The sequence below is a fragment of the Ursus maritimus genome, unplaced genomic scaffold (assembly GCF_017311325.1).
Source record: "Ursus maritimus isolate PB19 unplaced genomic scaffold, ASM1731132v1 scaffold_5, whole genome shotgun sequence".
NCBI lineage: Eukaryota > Metazoa > Chordata > Mammalia > Carnivora > Ursidae > Ursus > Ursus maritimus.
The window spans coordinates 72,811,699-72,830,179 of NW_024426663.1; the positions used below are offsets into that span (position 1 = coordinate 72,811,699).

At 37.9% G+C, this 18,481-nt stretch overlaps 1 pseudogene; it reads left to right on the plus strand.

Moving 5' to 3' along the window:
* The first annotated feature begins 1,732 nt into the window (after positions 1-1,732).
* On the plus strand, positions 1,733-17,705 carry LOC121100795 (annotated as a pseudogene).
* Positions 17,706-18,481: the final 776 nt, after the last annotated feature.

An 18,481-nucleotide genomic window follows, 5' to 3' on the forward strand; every position in this document is an offset into this window, starting at 1 on the left:
TGTAGAACACAGAGCTTAAAAACACAGTCTCTGAAATCAGGCCACCTGTGTTCAGTTGTACATCCCTTACTAATAGTAACTTAACGGAGTTATTAATTTCTCTTTTCCTTGGTTTCCACCTGTGAATAGCATAGAGTGGTGTTGTTAGATAGGAGTCTATTACGAGCTTGTGGTGTAACCATAGGAAAACCACTTAAACTCACTGATGTATGAGGGAGTAAGTAGAGGGATGTCTGAGATTCCTTTCAGTTCTCTAATTATATGACATCTGCTTTGTTTTTAAATTAAAGTCTAGTTATAACAGTTTCATCTACAGCCTTTCTTGCAACTGGTCAGGATTAGATCTCTGAATTCTAATGCTGTTTTCAGAGTTGCAGTGGCTAGCACAACCCTTGATCGACCACAAATGAGGAAAATGCCCAGCAGAAAGATCCAGAGAAACATCATCTATCTGGAACGGCTTTTTCATAGGTCAAATCAAGGGCACTATTAAGAGGAAGGAAGTGGGTACAATGGCCATTTTCTAACGTGCACACATTTTTCCTCCAGCTCTTTATTCAAAGACTAACCTGGGTGCTACTGTGAGGAAAATGTGCAGAAGTTCTAATCAGTTAGGTTTAGGAAAGAGAGGCTGTTCTGGTGGGCCTGACATATTCAGTGGAGACCCTTTAAAAGACTTTGGCATTTTCCTGAGTGATACTCCAACTACTGGCCTAAAATTTGTTTTTCCTTTACAGGCTTTTCCTTTCCTGAACCTTCAGCCAATGCCCAAAGGAGTTTCAGTCTGCTCCCAATCTTCTCTTCTTGAATTTCTGCCCTATGGATTTCAAGCTTGCTTCATTAGCTCCAACAATCATGTACACCAGTTCCTTGCAGTTTCTCTCTCTCTCTCTCTCTGCATAGATACACAGATAAAAATATACAGAGAATTTTTTTTTTTCCTATACGAGGCATTTCTAAGAGGTCTGGAAAGTGCTTCTTTCTCTCTCCTTTACCCAGTTTCCTAATTGATCTGTTCATGGCAAGCATTTCCTTCATAGCCCCAGGCTTAGTCTGTTGTAGCATCCAAGCTAATGAAATTTTAATTGAGACAATAAGTAAGAGAAGATATACTAATAAAAAAGATGAAAAAACCTATACACTAACAAAGCAAAAGCCAAGAGATACGAATTCAAATCTCCTTATAAATCTGAATTTCCACCCTTAGCTACATATTGTTGGCCTTCACATGTACCATCAGTGTTTTTGGGGCAGCTGTGAGCAGTGGGTAGAGACTTTATCCAAGTTTACTTCATTTTATTGTACTTCTCCCTATTGGGTTTGCAGAGAGTGTTGTGTGTTTTTGTTGTTGTTGTTTACAAAATGAAGGTTTGTGACAACACTGCATTAAGCAAATCAATTAGCACCATTTTTGCAACAGCATTTCCCAACTTTGTATCACATTCTGGTAATTCTCACAATATTTCATATTTTTCACCATTATTATTTGCTATGTGATCAGTGATCTTTGATGCTACTTTTGTAATTGTGTTAGGGCTCCACAAACCATGCCCACACAGGACGGCCAACCTACGTGATAAACATATGCTCTGAATGCTCTGGCGACGGGCAGTTCCCCCCATATTGCTCCCTTTCCTCAGGCCTCCCGGTGCTCTGAGACACAACGATATTCAAATCAGGCCATTTAATCATCCTACCATGGCCTCTAAGGGTTCACATGTAAGGGAGTCACATGTCTCTCACTTTAAATCAAAAGCTAGAAATAGTGAAGTTTGGTGAGGAAGGCATGTCAAAAGCTGGGACAGGCTGAAATCAAGACCTCTCTTGTGCCCAACAGCCAAGTCATGAAGGCAAAGAAAAAGTTCTTGAAGGAGATTAAAGGTGCTACTCCAGTAAACACAAGAATGCTAAGGAAGCCAAACAACCTTATTGCTGATGTGGAGAAAGTTTTAGTGGTCTGGACAGAAGATCAAACCAGCCCCAACATTCTCCCGAGCCAAAGCCTAACCAAGAGCAAGGTCCTAACTCTCTTCAATTCTGTGAAGCCTGAGGGACATCAGAAGCTGCAGAAGTTTGAAGCTGGCGAGACTCAGGAGATGGAAGGAAGGAAGCCGTCTCCGTCACATGAAAGTGCAAGGAGAAAGCAGCAAGGGCTAATGGAAAAGCTGCAGGAGGTTACCAGAACACTGAACTAAGATAATTCATGATGGTTTAGCTACACTAAACAACATATCCTCAATCTCAATGAAGAGCTTTATACTGGAAGAAGATACCATCGAGGAATTTGAGAGCTTGAGAGAAGTCAATGCTCGGCTTCAAAGCTTCAAAAGACAGGCTGATTCTCTTGTTAGGGGCTAATGAAGCTGGTGGCTTGAAACTGAAGCTAATGTTCAATTAGCAGACCAAAATCATAGGGCCTTTTAGAATTGAGCTCAACCCACTGTGCTTGAGCTCTTAAATGGAACAACAAAGCCTGGCTGACAGCACATCTGCTTACAACATGGTTTACTGAATACTTTAAGCCCATTCTTGAGAACTACTGCTTAGGAAAAACAAAATCCTTTTCAAACTATTACTGCTTACTGACAATGGACCCAACAGCTCTGATGGAGATATACAACAAAATTAATGTTGTTTACATGCTTGCTAACATGACATCCATTCTACAGCCCATGACTCAAAGAGTTATTTCAACTTGCAAGGCTTATTATTTAAGAAATACATTTTGTAAGGCTATAGTTGCCATAGAGAGTGATTCCTCTGATGGATCTGGGCAGAGCAAATTGAAAATCTTCTGGAAAGGGTTCACCACTCTGGATGCCGTTAAGAATATCCATGAGTCATGGAGGTCAAAACATCAATATTCACAGAGTTTGGAAGAAGTTGATTCCAACCCTCATGGATGACTTTGAGGGGTTCAAGACTTCAGTGGAGGAAGTCACTGCAGATGTGGTGGAAATGTGAAGAGAAGAATTAGAAGTGGAGTCTGGAGAAATGACTGATTTTCTGCAATCTCATGATCGAAGTGGAACAAATGAAGAGTTGCTTTTTATGGATGAACAAAGCAAGTGGTTTCTTGAGCTGGTGCAGATGCTGTGAAAATTGTTGAAATGACAACAAAGAATTTAGAATATTCCATTAGCTTGGTTGGTAAACCAGCAGCAGGGCTCGAGAGGACTGACTCCAATTTTGAAAGAAGTACTAGTGTGGGTAAAATGCTATCAAACAGCATCACACGCTACAGAGAAATCATTTGTAAAAGAAAGAGTCAATCCACGCAGCAAACTTCATTGATGTCTATTTTAAGAAAAAGCACAACGACCCCAACCTTCAGCAACTACCACCCTCATGGGTCAGCAACCACCACCCTCATGGGTCAGCAACCATCAACATTGTTCTATAAAGAATGTCTTGGTATTTTGATAAGGATTGCATTGAATCTGTAGATCACTTTGGGTAGTAGGGGCATTTTAACAATATTAAGTATTCCAATCCATAAACAAGGGATGTCTTTCTACTTAGTATTTGTGTCTTTAATTTTTTCATCAATATTTTATAGTTTTCAAGGTACAGATGTCTTATCTTCTTAGTTAAGTTTATTCCTAAACATTTTATTCTTTTTGATTCTATTATAAATAAGAATATAAAAGCCATTCAAACCAGAAAGGAAGAAATAAAATTATTTGTTTGCAAATGACATGATCTTGCAAAACCCTAAAGACTCTGCACGTACACACACACACACACACACACAAATGTCCGGTAGGACTTGTAAACAAATTGAGTAAAATTGCAGGACATGAAATCAGTTTTATTTCTATGCAGTAGCAGTGAACTATTCAAAAAAGGAAATTAAGAAAATAACCTCTTTCACTTGTAAGTATTTAATTTTCTTTAGAGCACATGGAAGAATTTCCAGTGAGGAATGTTCTGGAAAATGTGGGACTCTGAAACTCTTAAACTGCCTACAGAAAAATGCTGCTTTGTTTTTAAGCAGAAAAAAAAAAAAAGTACTGTCTCTTCACCTAGAAAAGCATATGGAATCCACGACTTATGGGAGTCAGGATGGTGTTCAGAGAAGAGCTACAAAGATGATTCACAGGTGGAAAACAGGAGTCATTCTGGAGGTTAAAGGGACAGAGATCCTTAAGCCTGAAGGCGGATGGCTTACTGAGAGTCATCAAATATATGAGGGGTTTCTATGCAGAGGATGGTGACCTCCTGTTTTCCTTACTTTTTTTTTTTTTTTCTGAAAACAGGACCAAAGAAAATAGACTTCTGCTGAGTGAGCCAGATTAAAAATAAATAAAATTGTCTTGGTAGTGAGCACTGTGAATCACTGAAATTCAGGCTACAGACTCTCCATCTCTGTGGGCTCATGAAAAGTAAATGGTTTTGTCTCAACCTAAAGATAAGCTAATGAAAGTTGATCTCTGATGGCTCTTATCAAGGTTCATTAATAAAAAATAAGAGCTTAAGCGAACTTTTGAAGAAATCACATAATTCTTCAAAATAACTTGCAAATTGAATTTCAGTGACAACAATTGACAGGTATCTCACGGCTATAAAGGGGCATTATTTGTCCTGTATCATAACAAATGAAGCTGAAATCTATGAACTCTGATTTGCTACAGATTTAATTTTGGAAAGCTCTAAAAATGATCCCTAAATTAAAAGGTATATTTAAAGGAAGAAGTGTGCAAATTTTACCTTACATATTATGGAAAGCATTCACATTTCTATAGAATATTTAAAAGTATTTTCTAAGTTTGAGGCTAAAAGATTGTCATAAATAAAATAAATGCTGTTAAAAAATAAATCCAATAATCCCAGAAATTAAGAGGATGATATACAATTCTTGTTCGTGAGAATTCAAAATCCAAGAGTGAATCAGGTTAGCAAATACTTCATTGCAACCTAATTTAAAAAAAAAAAAAAAAAAAGTGATTCTAGAAACACACCAAGAGCTGTAGGTACGTGAAAGATGGGGTTAACAGACTCCAGGCTCAAATTTTGGGAAAATATTCAAACTGGGTTTTAAAGAATGAGCGAGAGTTTTTCAAATACATTAGGGGGCATGGGTAGTCTAGGCAGGGAAAACCATGAAGGCATGGAGGAGAGACAGAAGTTAGCATGCCAAAGAATATGAAAAGTTTAGCATTCCAGGAATGTAGTGATCAAGTAAGGGCAGCAGAATATTGTTAGAACCAGACTGTAAAGATGCCAGGTGAGGTGTCTCCACGTGACAATATTCAATGAAAATTCATGTGCGAAGTAGTTGCCTTGGCCTCAACCCTGGAGTTCTGAGAAGATGATTCTACTGCAGGTTTCTCAAGGATCAGACTCAGAACCAGAGTACCAGGCACTGTGGAGCCAGTAAAACTCACCATGTGTCTCCGTAGGTCCTGAATAACCTAACGAACCTTTCCAGAATATTTGTAAGAAAGGCCAATGACATCACCTCCTTTTATCCATCAATGGCTTCGCAAAATGTTCAAGACAATAATGCCAACTGTTTTACTGGAATGGAGATGAAAACAGTCCAATCTACAAAAATCTATACTCACTGCACAGTACAGTGGAAAATGGCGGCACATTGTTTCAATCCCAAAGAGAGAGAAGATGTACTTGGGGAGAAAGGGTAAGGGTGCTTACTTGACATGCACAGGCACCTCACAGACTGTCATCCACTTGACAGGATGGAGCAGACTGACATTCCACACATGAATATTTCATAGCAAAACTGTGACTCTTACTGATAAATGGGGTAGGAAGTTGGCAAGGAGGCCAGTGAGAGATGTTTACAGTCATGTTGCCACTGGTTAAATACCCTCCAGCCAAAGGCTAACTTTGAGTGACAAAACTCTTCACAGGAAATATTTGCAACATAAGGCTTCTGACAAGTCCCTGGTTTTCAAATAATCATGAAGTGCTTTTCTTTAACTTTTAAACAGTGATGCAGAAAACGGTGGGAGAGAATGCCAATGGTCTTCCAGTGCTTATGTCATAGAAGAAATGAAACCCTGCGTATGTTAAGAGTTAATTCAATTTTATGGATTTGGGAAACAAGAAGCCTCAGGAGTGAAGATCACGAACCTGCAACACTTGTACACAGAACAGGTACCAGGGAAAGACCCGGAAGAGATAATAACAGGGACATGTTTGAGGGTAAAAATATGAAACATTTTGCCCCTAGCTTAGCTTTCAGTCATCTGCCTTATAAGGTAAATGTGATGACCTTCCTGGAGTCATACTTAATATTTTAAATTGTGTAACAAAAAAATCTTTTAAAACACTTTCTGGGGTGAAATTAAAAAAAAAAAAACAACTCTTATAAGTCAGCAAAGTTAAAGAGGGAGAAGAGACTAGTTTAGGCAGTTTCTTCATATTAATCTCAAAGGAAATCACCTTAAAAGAAAGAGCCCACACTGTCCAAACTGAATGCAGGATAAGGTAGTTTCAAAATTTCTACCTCTTCATTGCAGTTTTCTTATTTCTTCAAAAATTGTGATTTTCCAGAACACTATGAATTTACACTTCTGTGTAAATAAAAAGTCATTTATTTTTATCTGATTCTATGTATTGGATACTAGAAAATATTCTAGTATTCTAGTATTTATTGTGAGAAAGATATGGAAATAATAGAAAAATGTGATTCAATGGGAGAAACACATGATTCTAAAGTTGTTATATATCTACATATAATACCGTATGTTTTATTTTTTACTGCCATCATTGCCACAATAAATACATAATATAAAATAAAATACATGCACACACTTAAACTCACTAATTTTGTGACTCTCTTCTGATTTCAAAGCATGAAATACCTACTTAGCCAGAAAGTGTACTTTCTTCAAATTATCATTCAGATTCACCGAGGGTCTTTGCTGTTGTAAATTTTCTGAATAATTACCTTAATTCACTGATTTTCTACATTATGAGTACAATGAATTGAGAAGTGGTACATTCTCCTCAGTTAGAGAAAAAATGCATTTTTGAAAGTATCATACAAAATAAAGTTTATGTCCTTCTCTGATCATTACTCAGTACATGACAACACACTTCTTTTGAGTGGAATACCCTCTAAAATGCTAATGCCTGCACTTGAGAGACATGAAGCACAGCAAGAAAAATCAAATTTTGTCCATTTAAATTGTAAAGATCCTTTATTTCATTATCTGGCTGCCAGTGTCCTATTGATCTAAATTTATTTTTAAACACACTTACTTGTGTATATAGATAAAGAGTTTCAGTCATTAATAAAATGTGTCATATTACAGTTGAGACCAGAGGATGCCTTCCCTTGGTAAAATATCTACAGTTTTAAGAAAAAAAGATGCTGTGATTGTAAAAACATTACTCACTGTTAAAATCAGAGATGGAAAGTTCCAGATAAATCGACTTAAAACTATGTCCTGTAGCCTTCTGGTTAGGTTATTCCCTACTAACTGTTTTTCTAATGAATAGTCAAGAAAGATCTGGCTTGTATGTACTGAATTTAGGATTGATGGAGCTTGGACATACATATACACACACAGATACATATACAAACAATGGAAAATTATGCAGCCGTAAAAAGCGTGAGATCTTGCCACGTGCAATACAGATGGACCTCGAGGGTATTATGGTAAGTTAACTAAGACTAAGACAAGGAACATATCATTTCACTCATTTGTGGAATCCAAAAAACCCCAAATGAATAAAGAAACAAAAAGCAAAATCAGATCTATAAATACAGAGAACAAACCAATGGTTGCCACATGGAAGAGTGTTGGAGGATGGGAAAAATGGGTCAAGGGCAGTAGGAGCTACAGACTTCCAGTTGTGGAAGTCACAGGAATAAGAGATAAGGCATAGGGAATATCGTAATAGTGTGACACCGCGATGCCGTAATAGTGTTGGAGGGTAATAGGTGGTCTCTGACTTGCGGTGAGCACAGCATAATGTGTAGAGTTGCTGAATCACCATACTATACACCTGACACTAATGTAACATCGTGTGTCAACTTTATTCAGAAAAAATTAAAAAGAATGTACTTTTAACTAATTAAATTATCCTCAACACAGGTTCCAGGTTACTCCCATCTGGGGCTGTTCACCCTCAATACCCATTTCTACATCCATCATCACAAACAGGGAGTGCACGGTCTTATTTATTGACAAATGCCAACATGGGTCTTGTGTCTTACAAACCTCACTCTGCTAGTGTCTAGTTAAAATGGTATCACCCATCAGTTGTATTACTGAGGATAATTCACGAAGTGGAATCTTCTGTTTCACAACTATGTCCATGAGGTCCTCATTTTATTAGAGCAGAAAACCAGTGAATTTACTTTTGCATTTTGTTCAAGCAAATGGATCATAAAATCAAAAAAAAAAAAAAGTACAAGAATTCCAATAAAAAAAATGTATAAGAAGAGATCTAGGTGGACATTAGTTGGTTAGAACTCAGGCTCTGAATATATCAACCACGTTACATCCGTGCTTTGTTGCCCTCTGGTCTTCCTCTACCCTACTGAAGACCATAAGCCTCCCAGTAAGAGAGCAGAGTGATAACCAGTTTTACAAAACTACTGTCTGAAAATAGAGATTGGCTGAGAAAAGAAGACTATCCTGATTAGTCTGTGTTTGAACCACCACCATTTGTAAACCAGTTAATTTGCCCCAGAAAATCAAATGTTGACCATATTCACTTCATTATGGGGGGAGGGGGGACAGAAGAGGAAGCAGTGGTGGATATCCATCAAACCTAGTCCTCAACTACTTGGGTGAATTGTGATCAAAATTTCCTTTTTATTTCAACCACTAACTCTGTCAATATGCCTAGGAATATATGCTATGCAAAACAGGCAGTGCCAAGACCTAACACACCCGACCCAAATACTTTTCACATCACTCAAGAAAGAGAAACTTCACTTACTTTTTCCAAAGCCATAGCTAAACATTATGAGAGTCTCATCTCATGTGATTCTCATTTCTATTGAAGGTCTAACTATGTTTGACATCTTTATAGTTTTACTTTTTGCTAGTGATGATATTGGAGAGATATCTTATATACATCATCTTAGACGGTTTGCTGCCATTTTGCTCTTGCCAAGTCTATGTCTCATACCTTCTTGATCTTCTGACTGGAGAATTCACTTTCAGTATCAGTGCTCTTTGAAAAATGAGTCTTTCTTTTATTGATCCTCTATCGGGCCACTGGGGTTAGAGCCAAACATTTCTTCTGGCTATTTTTTATGAATTTTGGCTACTTAAGGGTGTGATTTTATTTTTCTTATAAAAATAAATAAATGCATAGAGACCTCTGGTATGAATATGGCTATCTCTACCAACTCCCTGCCCCCATACCTGTTCCTCCTATACATTACATAAAGGCAATAAAGATCACTTCTAAACACCCCATATTCAATAAAAGTAGAAGAGGGATATACTACGTATATAACAAATACATGTGTATTGACTGTAGGTCAGTGGGATTTGGCAGAAGCTGCATAAGAGGAAGAAAAAAGAGAAGAGGCCCAGCAGTAGCATTTCTTTGAAGACAAAAAAAATACTTCTCCTGAAAAAGAGGCATTCATTCACTAAGTGCAAAAGTTATACACTTTGTATGCAGGCCAGCAGCAGAAACTTCCTGGGCAAGCTTTAGAAATAAAGTCAAAAATACATTATAGCAAAATTTATGCATGGCCAAGAGGAATGTACACCCCCACACACTGTATATCTCATGTATATGCTTACTATATTCCAAATACATAAAACACTGCCTGCCATGTTGGAAATGTTTGTTGAGTGAATACATGAATCACATAGAAAAAATTTAGCAAAGACTACTTTGTAGAAAGAAAACAGAAATGGCTTTTAAATATATTTAACAATGTTTCATCCCTAATCATAGGAAGATAAACTATTCCATTTTTAATCTATTAAATTGGCAAAAGTCCAAATACTTGATAAAACTTCCTATTGGTAAAGCTGTGAAGAAAGTCACCATATATCACTGATGGTCATGTAATTTGTATAAAGTTCATGGAGGAAAAGCCATCAAAAGTATAAAGCTAATTTTGACATAGCAGTTCTGATTTGGGTAGTGTCCTAGAGACATGCCCACGTGCCTAATGAAATAGGTATAAGGCAATTCTCTGCAAATTAATAAAAGTAAAATAATGAAAGGAAATTCCTATCAGTAGAGACAAGGACTGTTTAAATTACTTATGGAACAGCCTCTCAACAGGAATATAATGCAGCTATGGAAAGAATGGGAGAACATTCCATAAGCTCTCCAGGATATATAATTAAATAAAAGAAGTGTAAGTCAAGACAGTATTTATATTATGCTATCTTTTGTGTTTTAAAAAGAGATAGAAACTAAGAATATTTGCTGGTAGTTATTTGTAGACTCACAAAAACTCTGGAAGCCCTAAGACAAGAATCTAAAAATACTTGTTCCCTATTTGAATGAGGGAAGTGGGAACAAGAGAGAGAGACAACAGCAATGTGTGGGAAAGAGACAGGTGTACAAAAATTTTTCTACCTCAAAGTTCTGGGAGCTTGCCAATCAATTTCCTATTAAAAATTTTAAATTTAAATTAAGAGAGAAATTATGAAATGAAATGCCAGCAAGTAAAATAAAGGACTGATGTCCAGTTTCATTACAAGATGACACTCTGAGATTCACAGCAATAGAAAAACTCTTTAATCTCATCATTCAACAATTGATGATTGAGTTACTTCCACTATTCAAGATGATGGAGAAAACATGATGAACTGAGCAGGGGCAGGCCGGATGGCTATTCTCTTGAAACTTATTTCAGTAAAATAAGAACAGACAATCTCCATTTAAAAAGAAAACATAAAACAATGACGATATCAGACAGTACTGTTATTAAGATAAAATAACATGATACTTTACAGACAGTGACTTGAAAGGGTTTTGTCTTGTTTTGTTTTTTGTTTTTATGATCGGGGAAAGTGTCTGAGGATGGACAGTGAAGAAGATGACTTTTGAACTATGACCTGACAAAAAACATGGCAGGCATGCACATGTCAGAAGGAGAAGCATTCCACTGAGAGTCCAGCAGAAGCGGAAGCAAAAGCCTGGGGTGGAGCAAACTCAACAGGTTTGAGGAGAGAAAAACAAGCAGTGTGAATACAGAAAAATGAACAAGGACTAGGGTGGCATGAATTCAGGGGTGTGGATCCATCATGCAGACCTACTGAGCAGGGCAACAAGTCTGGATTGCATTTTATGGGGGATGAGAAAGCAATGGAAGGTTTTATGTAGGTGAATCATATGATCTGAGCTCTGCAAATAAAGGGCCTGACTCCGTGCTCTGCTGGGTATTTTCGTGAGCAAGAGTTGAAGCAAGGTGGACGCCTGTGAAACTCAGCTGCAGCTGTATATGAAACTCAAGAGAAAGGCTAAATCAGGACATAAAGCTTAGGAATCAATTACATATAACTGCTATGTAAGGCCAAAGGAGAGGGAGACAAAATCACTAATGAATAAAAATTAATATAGAAGAGATGATAAACACAGTATTCATCCTATGGACATGCCAACTTGTAGAAATGGGGAAGAAGAGAGATTTGAAACAAATTGACAGGTTAACAATATAAAGTAATAAAAAAATTATGCACAAATGAAAGCAACTAAGATAAAATTGATGCTGGGAAAACATTTACATCAAACATGATTTTAAAGAGTTTGTGGTTATTAAAGATTATTTAATGGGGTCTAGCTCTTCATTTAAAGGCAAAAATTATGAGAAAAAAATTTATATAAGCCGAGATTATAAAGACATGGGTAATGCACAATTTTGTCAGTTAGTAAAGTAATAGAATACAAAAAGTAGAATATAAACATTTTTTATGATACCACTGTATTCTTCGTCTATGGGTAAAACAATTTTGCTTCAGTACAAGCACTCACACCTTGTGAGACTGTAATTAAACTAATACAACTGAACACAGCTGTTTGCTGTGTAATACACAATATGTAGCAAAAGCAACATGTTCATCCAGTTTGACTCAGTAGTGCCACCCTTGGGAATATGTATCCTAAGACCAAAATTCCACACAAGAGGACCATATTGATGCAGAACCAGATTTTCATTGCAATACCTTTTAAATTTGAAAAACTGGGATCAACAGAGACACATATAGAAAAGTGGTTAAAACCAATATAGCATATGTAGATTGGATAAACATTTTTAAACTAATAAAAATTATCATTAAAAGCGATCTTTGGAAATCCACAGAAATGTGTGTAGTTACAGTGAGATTTTTTAAAGAAGTTTAAATAAATGGCATTTCTTTGTTTTAATCTGTCCCCATCTCATGACCAGTTGGTAATTTTTTCTTTTTTTCCCCTTCCCACTTCTAAGATGTAAAATCCCAAAGGACTAACTTTCTATCCCTTCCTCTCCCCAAGTAAGTATCTCTATCATTTATCCTATCACCCACTTCGTTGCCATGAACTTTGCGGATGGGGCTGTGAGTTTGTGAGGACATCCTCACTGATGGATCTGCATTTCAGGAATCATGTAGAGTTCTGATGAGAATCTAGTAAATCATAGATGGAGGGTTGACCAGAGATAAATTGTGGACTGGGGTCAGAACTAGCAGCAGAGAAATGGTCATAAAATCGTTAGGAGGAAATATGAAACGTAGACAGGTTTAGGTTGAGACCATAAATGTTGAGATATGAAACAGTCTGAGAATGCAAGAAAAAAATCTTAATGCATGTCCCAAATATACCATAGCCGGCTAACTATAGAAGGCTTAGAGAAGATGCATGGAACTGGATAGTTGTGGGGTGGTATCAATGGAAGAAATGAAAAAATATTCCTTTTCCACTTAAATCCCTTTTGCATATCCAAAGAAGTCACTTAAAGCATTTTTTCTTCTTCCTTCTCCTAATGGATTTGCCTAACCCCACCTATCACCTGAGGGCATTGGTATCTATTCATTTGTAAGCAAATTCACAATATAGTAGTAAGAGTTGCACCATTCTCCCCAGGTATAATAAAATTTTTAATACTGGGCTTCTGGACACCAAATCTTCTGGTGAAGGAAGGGGTCCCTATTCTTTGGCCTACGAGTAGACATGTCAATCGATGCAGCTATTGTGGAAAACAGCGTGGAGGTCCCTCAAAAAATTAAAAAGGAAAGTACCGCACGATTCAGCAATCCCACTTCTGAGTACACATCCAAAGGACATGAAGACAGGACCTTCAAAATATATCTGCATTCCTGCGTTCATTGCAGCAGTATTCACAATCGCTAAGGTATGGAATCCACCTAACCATCTGTCAATGGATGAATGGGTAGAAAGTGGTAGACACAATGGAATATTATTCAGCCATTAAAAAGGAGGAAATCTGTTCGTGAGATCTAAAAAGGCCTTACTTACAAAATAGAGCCTAAAACAATGGTTACCAGAAGTTGCAGGGTGGGGAAAATGGGAAGATGTTGAAGAAAGCAAACTTCCAGCTATTGGATGAGTCAGTTCTGGGGACCTAATGTACAGCATGGTGATGATAGCTACTAATACTGTATTACCAACTTGAAAGCTGCTAAGAGAGTACATGTTAAATGTCCTCACCCCAAAAAGATACAGCAATTACGTGACCTGAGGGAGGTGTTAGCTAACCCCACGGTGGTAATCATCTTGCAGTATTTAAGTGTATCAAATCAAATCAAAATGCTTTACCCCTTAAATTTACACAATATATTTGTCAACTGTATCTTAATACGGGTGGGGGGTGGAAAGGAAAGGGATCCCTAATGGGGAATATTAAGACATGGTGGTGAACAGGCTAAGGAGATATTTTACTTTGGAGGCTTTTTGAAACCATCTTCCAAATCACAAAAATGGCACGATCTTAGAAATATTTTTCTCAGAGCTGGACACATTCCCTTGCAGTGATTTAGGCAGTATAGCAAGTACCATGACTTTTTCAGACAAAAGAGGAATCACTGAGTATTTCTGTCCCTCAGGTAGATCACCAAAATTATTATCATGTCTTTATATGTGTAGCTTCACCCTTGGGGGGGGGGTTTCATCACTCCAGAACTCTATTACTATTAAGGTTCACTGAGTCCCAAGAAAAAATAGCAATGTATACTCTCCTTCATTACCTTATTGGTAAAGTGAATAACTCCTAACACAGGAAATCCAAAAGAACAGCCTAAGTATCAGGTCATTGAAAACTAAGATTAATCCAGGGCTCACGAATATGCTCCTTATTCCTGAATGGTATTCAAAACTTTATGATTCTACTGAAAACTCATAACTCTGTCCAGTTTTGTGATGATGCAGAACAAAAGGAAAAAATGGCATGTTAAAATCTGATTATTTCCTAGAACTGCCTAACAAATAGAAAATTAAATGCATATATTCAATGTCTCAGCGTGCTGTCATGCATTTGCTCCATCATTTAATGTTAATGTTCAATGTTACAAAGTTCTATACTATTTTATTATAGTAGCATTAATTCTGCATATTTCTCCTGTATGAAAAGTACACATCAGAGCTGCAGGAATGATGGTGCAATGAACGATAGTGCATGCACTGGGCATCTTTTATTTTAAGCTTGGTTCCCCCAGAAATTAGAGCCTGAGACAAAGGCTTCTGCGCTCCCCTAGTGTTTTAGGAAATGCAATGCCTGAGAGATCTGAGGGACAGGGGAGTGAGGCAGAGCAGAAAAATAAACTCCAAGAATATGTTTTTGAGATGATGGCTACTGATTGCTTGATCTCGTTAAGAAACCATACAAAGAGCATCTCCAGACAGCCTATCCAAAGGGAGGAAATGAGTAGAATATATTCCCCAGTTCCTATCTCCTATTTGTCAAAGATACGTGCTTAGGGAAGGTGGGAATTTCCCATATATTCAGATTACTTATGTGTGGATACTGAGCTGAAGCCCATATTCTTTTTGTGCCTTGGGAATCCAAGGCTTAGCTCTAGGACAGGAGGCATGGTGTGCAGGACACAGCAGGAGGCAAGGGACGGTCAGGTTGCACCTGTAGGAAATCTGCTGGAGCCCATGCAGAGCAGATGGCCGTAAGCAGTGGCTGGAACAAGGCATAGAGGGGATAAAAGGAAATGAAGTGGCTCAGAAGAGAAGTGGTTCTCAAATTGTTGCAGGCATCAGAAGGCCCCAGAGGGCTTATCAAAACACAAACTGCTGGATGCCACCCCTGGAGGTACTAATACTGTAGGTCAAGGGTGGGCCAAATAATGTGCATTTCTAACAAGTTTGTAGGTGATGTGGATGCTACTGGTTGCCAACCACACTTTGAGAAACACTGTCTACATCTCCAGTCCACTGCACCCCTCCCACACATGTTCCCTTGGGTGCTGGTGGTGTATACTGGCCAATTCCTGCCATTCATTCCCTCCAGGCCTCAGTCTCTATGTTCCTGGCTGTTCTCTAAGTTGACTAAAGTTATCCATCTCGAGGCAGGGAAGGTGGTAAGGAAGGATCCTGGGGAAAACCCATCTTCCAAACTATATGCCTCAGGGGATAGAAACCTCTATACACACTGCAGGGACAATGAAGCCCATCTCCGCAAGCCAAAAAAAAAGAAAAAAAAATTACTGTCAACAGCCCAGGGAGTTCAATGGAATCTAGAAGACCAATGTATTCTCTCTTGAATCCTAAACCAAACCTTCTTTTCTGGGGTTATGGATCTTTTTTTTGTTCAGCTACAGTGTAGTTTTATGAAAAGAATAAAGAAAATCTGGAGTAAATGATTTTAGTAAGCTCCACTAATGTGTATCTGTAATTTAGACTTTTGAGAACAGCAGAGAGATATTGTATGAAGGTGCTAATTCAGCAATGAAGTGTATCTAGAGTTCAAAAAACTTGCTAGAACCCAAAACCACACATAAACTGCACAGACTACGGATGGGGACACATGATTCTTCATTTTTTTTTATAATAATATTTTTTAATATATTATGTTAGTCACCATACAGTACATCCCTAGTTTTTGATGTAAAGTTCCATGATTCATTACTTGCGTATAACACCCAGTGCACCATGCAATACATGTCCTCCTTAGTACCCATCAGCAGCCTATCCCATTCCCCTTCACTTTTATAAAGAATATCTGTATTAGGAATTGAGTTTCCTTGAAGCAATTAGTAAGTATCACAAAAATCACAACTTATTATCCATTTAGGAACATGTCTGTTAAATTAAAAATGAGGTTCAGAGGTACGGAGAAACGCCCCATCACAATAATTTCCTAAGTGACTCTGCTTGCTGACTTTGCAGCTACAGAGTAGAGGCCCTTCCAGGAGCCCCACGGGAGCGTCTGTTTAATTGAATTAATAATTTAATAATAACTATTAGATGATCTGTGAATTCAGAAGGATGACAAGATTCCACAGAAGGCAGAACATTTGGACAATTTCCATTCAGTCATTCAATATTTATTGAACACCTGTCTTATATTAAGAACTTTGCTAAGTACTGGGAAGTACCAAGATGATAAAAGGTACTTTTGCCCTCTCGAAGTTCATGGTCTACAGCGGGAGATGATGAATAAGCAATTGCAGTAATTTGCGAATAGGAGATTGTGCCAATTGGGGGCAAGTATGATGGGATTCCTTTAAAAAATGCTGTTTCAGTATTATGTAAGCCAGAATGTTCATTCTCATTTACATAAACTCCATATACATTGTAAAGTCAATGTCCAAATCAAATAAGCAGATACATTTACAATAATTCATTACACACAAACACACACACACACACGCACACACACACGTATTTAGTGAGACCCAGTTTATAATTAGTGTATGTCCTCTGTCCACCTCTCCTGAATGTAACCTTTGTCGGGTCTATCTCACATCTGACATATGGCTGACATTACCCTGGAAATGTAGAATGGAAGAGAGGAGGAAAAAATGAATTTTTAATAGTCAAAAATGTGATTCTATGTCACTAAATTCAACTCTAAATGCTCATTTTTATACCTTCTCTGCTTATCTATTTGGGGAAATGCAGGGGAATGGAAATTCTGAAAACCTGTGCTCCAGACTATGTCTTAGTCACTTCCTCCATAAATATCCACCAAGCCACAGATACCATAGGAGACTCCATAAGAAAACAGGTAAGTAGGATAGAAAGTATTAAGGCAGCCGGCTCCCAGAGGGGTTTTCCTTTTAGGGAACAATTTGTTTCTTTACTTAATTAAAAATATGTATAAGTTAAGATGAAGATTTTAACAATTCACACTTTCTAAGTATTAAATATCACCAGTTTTTAAAAAGGCAAAATTCATTATGAGTAAACACTAAACACCATGTATTAATAATATTATTGGGTATGAGTTAGAGCTCATGAGGGCAAGGGAGAGAGAGCAGAGGAGAAAACTTTTTTCTCTACCTTTTTTCCCCCTTCATCTTTGCCTTTTCTCTTCTTCCTCCACCGCCTCTTCGCTCCCCGTTCTTTCTCCCCATCCTCCTTTATTAAATATAGAGTTCTGGCTTCATTAAATCACAGCCACATGTTTTGAGAGCGCAGAAGACTGTGACAGTGTGCCAGCTGAGGTGACATTTGAACTTCACCCTCAGGGACAAGCAGGAGTTTATGAAGCAACAAAATCACCCAGGGAAGAAGGAGCACAGATGTCAACTGAGGACTCAAGTGGCCCGAATCACATGGCGATCAGCACAGCCACCTAGCGTGCTGCCTTCACACCACAGGATGTTTGCACTTCTCTTGCTACACTCTTAAAATGCAGCCAGTTCCAGCTCTTTAGATTAGCAAGAATTCCTTTTCAGCCCTTTAAGAGGATTAGAGGTAATACAGCAGTCAAAACCAATTAGACAGAATCGGGTGTTTTCCTTCTTAACACCTATCTGAGGACCTTGTACAACATGGGGAGTTGCCAGTGAGGGAAACCCAGGCTGTGGGTTAGCATGGAACTGAGAAGTCATGAGAGAAGCTTCATCTCTATTTTGAATCCTTATTTCAACATTTCCCCTGCTTAATAGGGAAGGTCTCCTTTTTTTTTTTTTTTTTTTCATTTTTTTTCCTGCTCGACTCTATGTCTTTGCTCACCTCATCACCAATGCCAATTCAAAACTCAGCAGTAAGACTGGCCCAATTCATATACTAGCTATGCTAAATCTGGACTAATATCTGAGACTCTATTTTATAACAGTGCTTCTACAAAAAAATACATCCCTGATTTCCAAAGGAGCAACCTAGGTATAGTTTAGGTTAACAAAGGTCAATGGTATATCGGACACGTACTTGTGTAAGAACCTATAGCACCTGCAAGTCAACAGTGTGATCAGCCCAGAGCTGGGGTTTTTTGTATCCTGTGAGACGGGGCAGGGACAGTGGGAGGCAAGCGCTGGCTGAATCTTTTCTTTCTTTGAATTTCACAGTAGAGAACGGCAAGAGGTGGATGGCTATTTAAATGTCAGCTCTACCTTTTGTTGATTAGTTCACA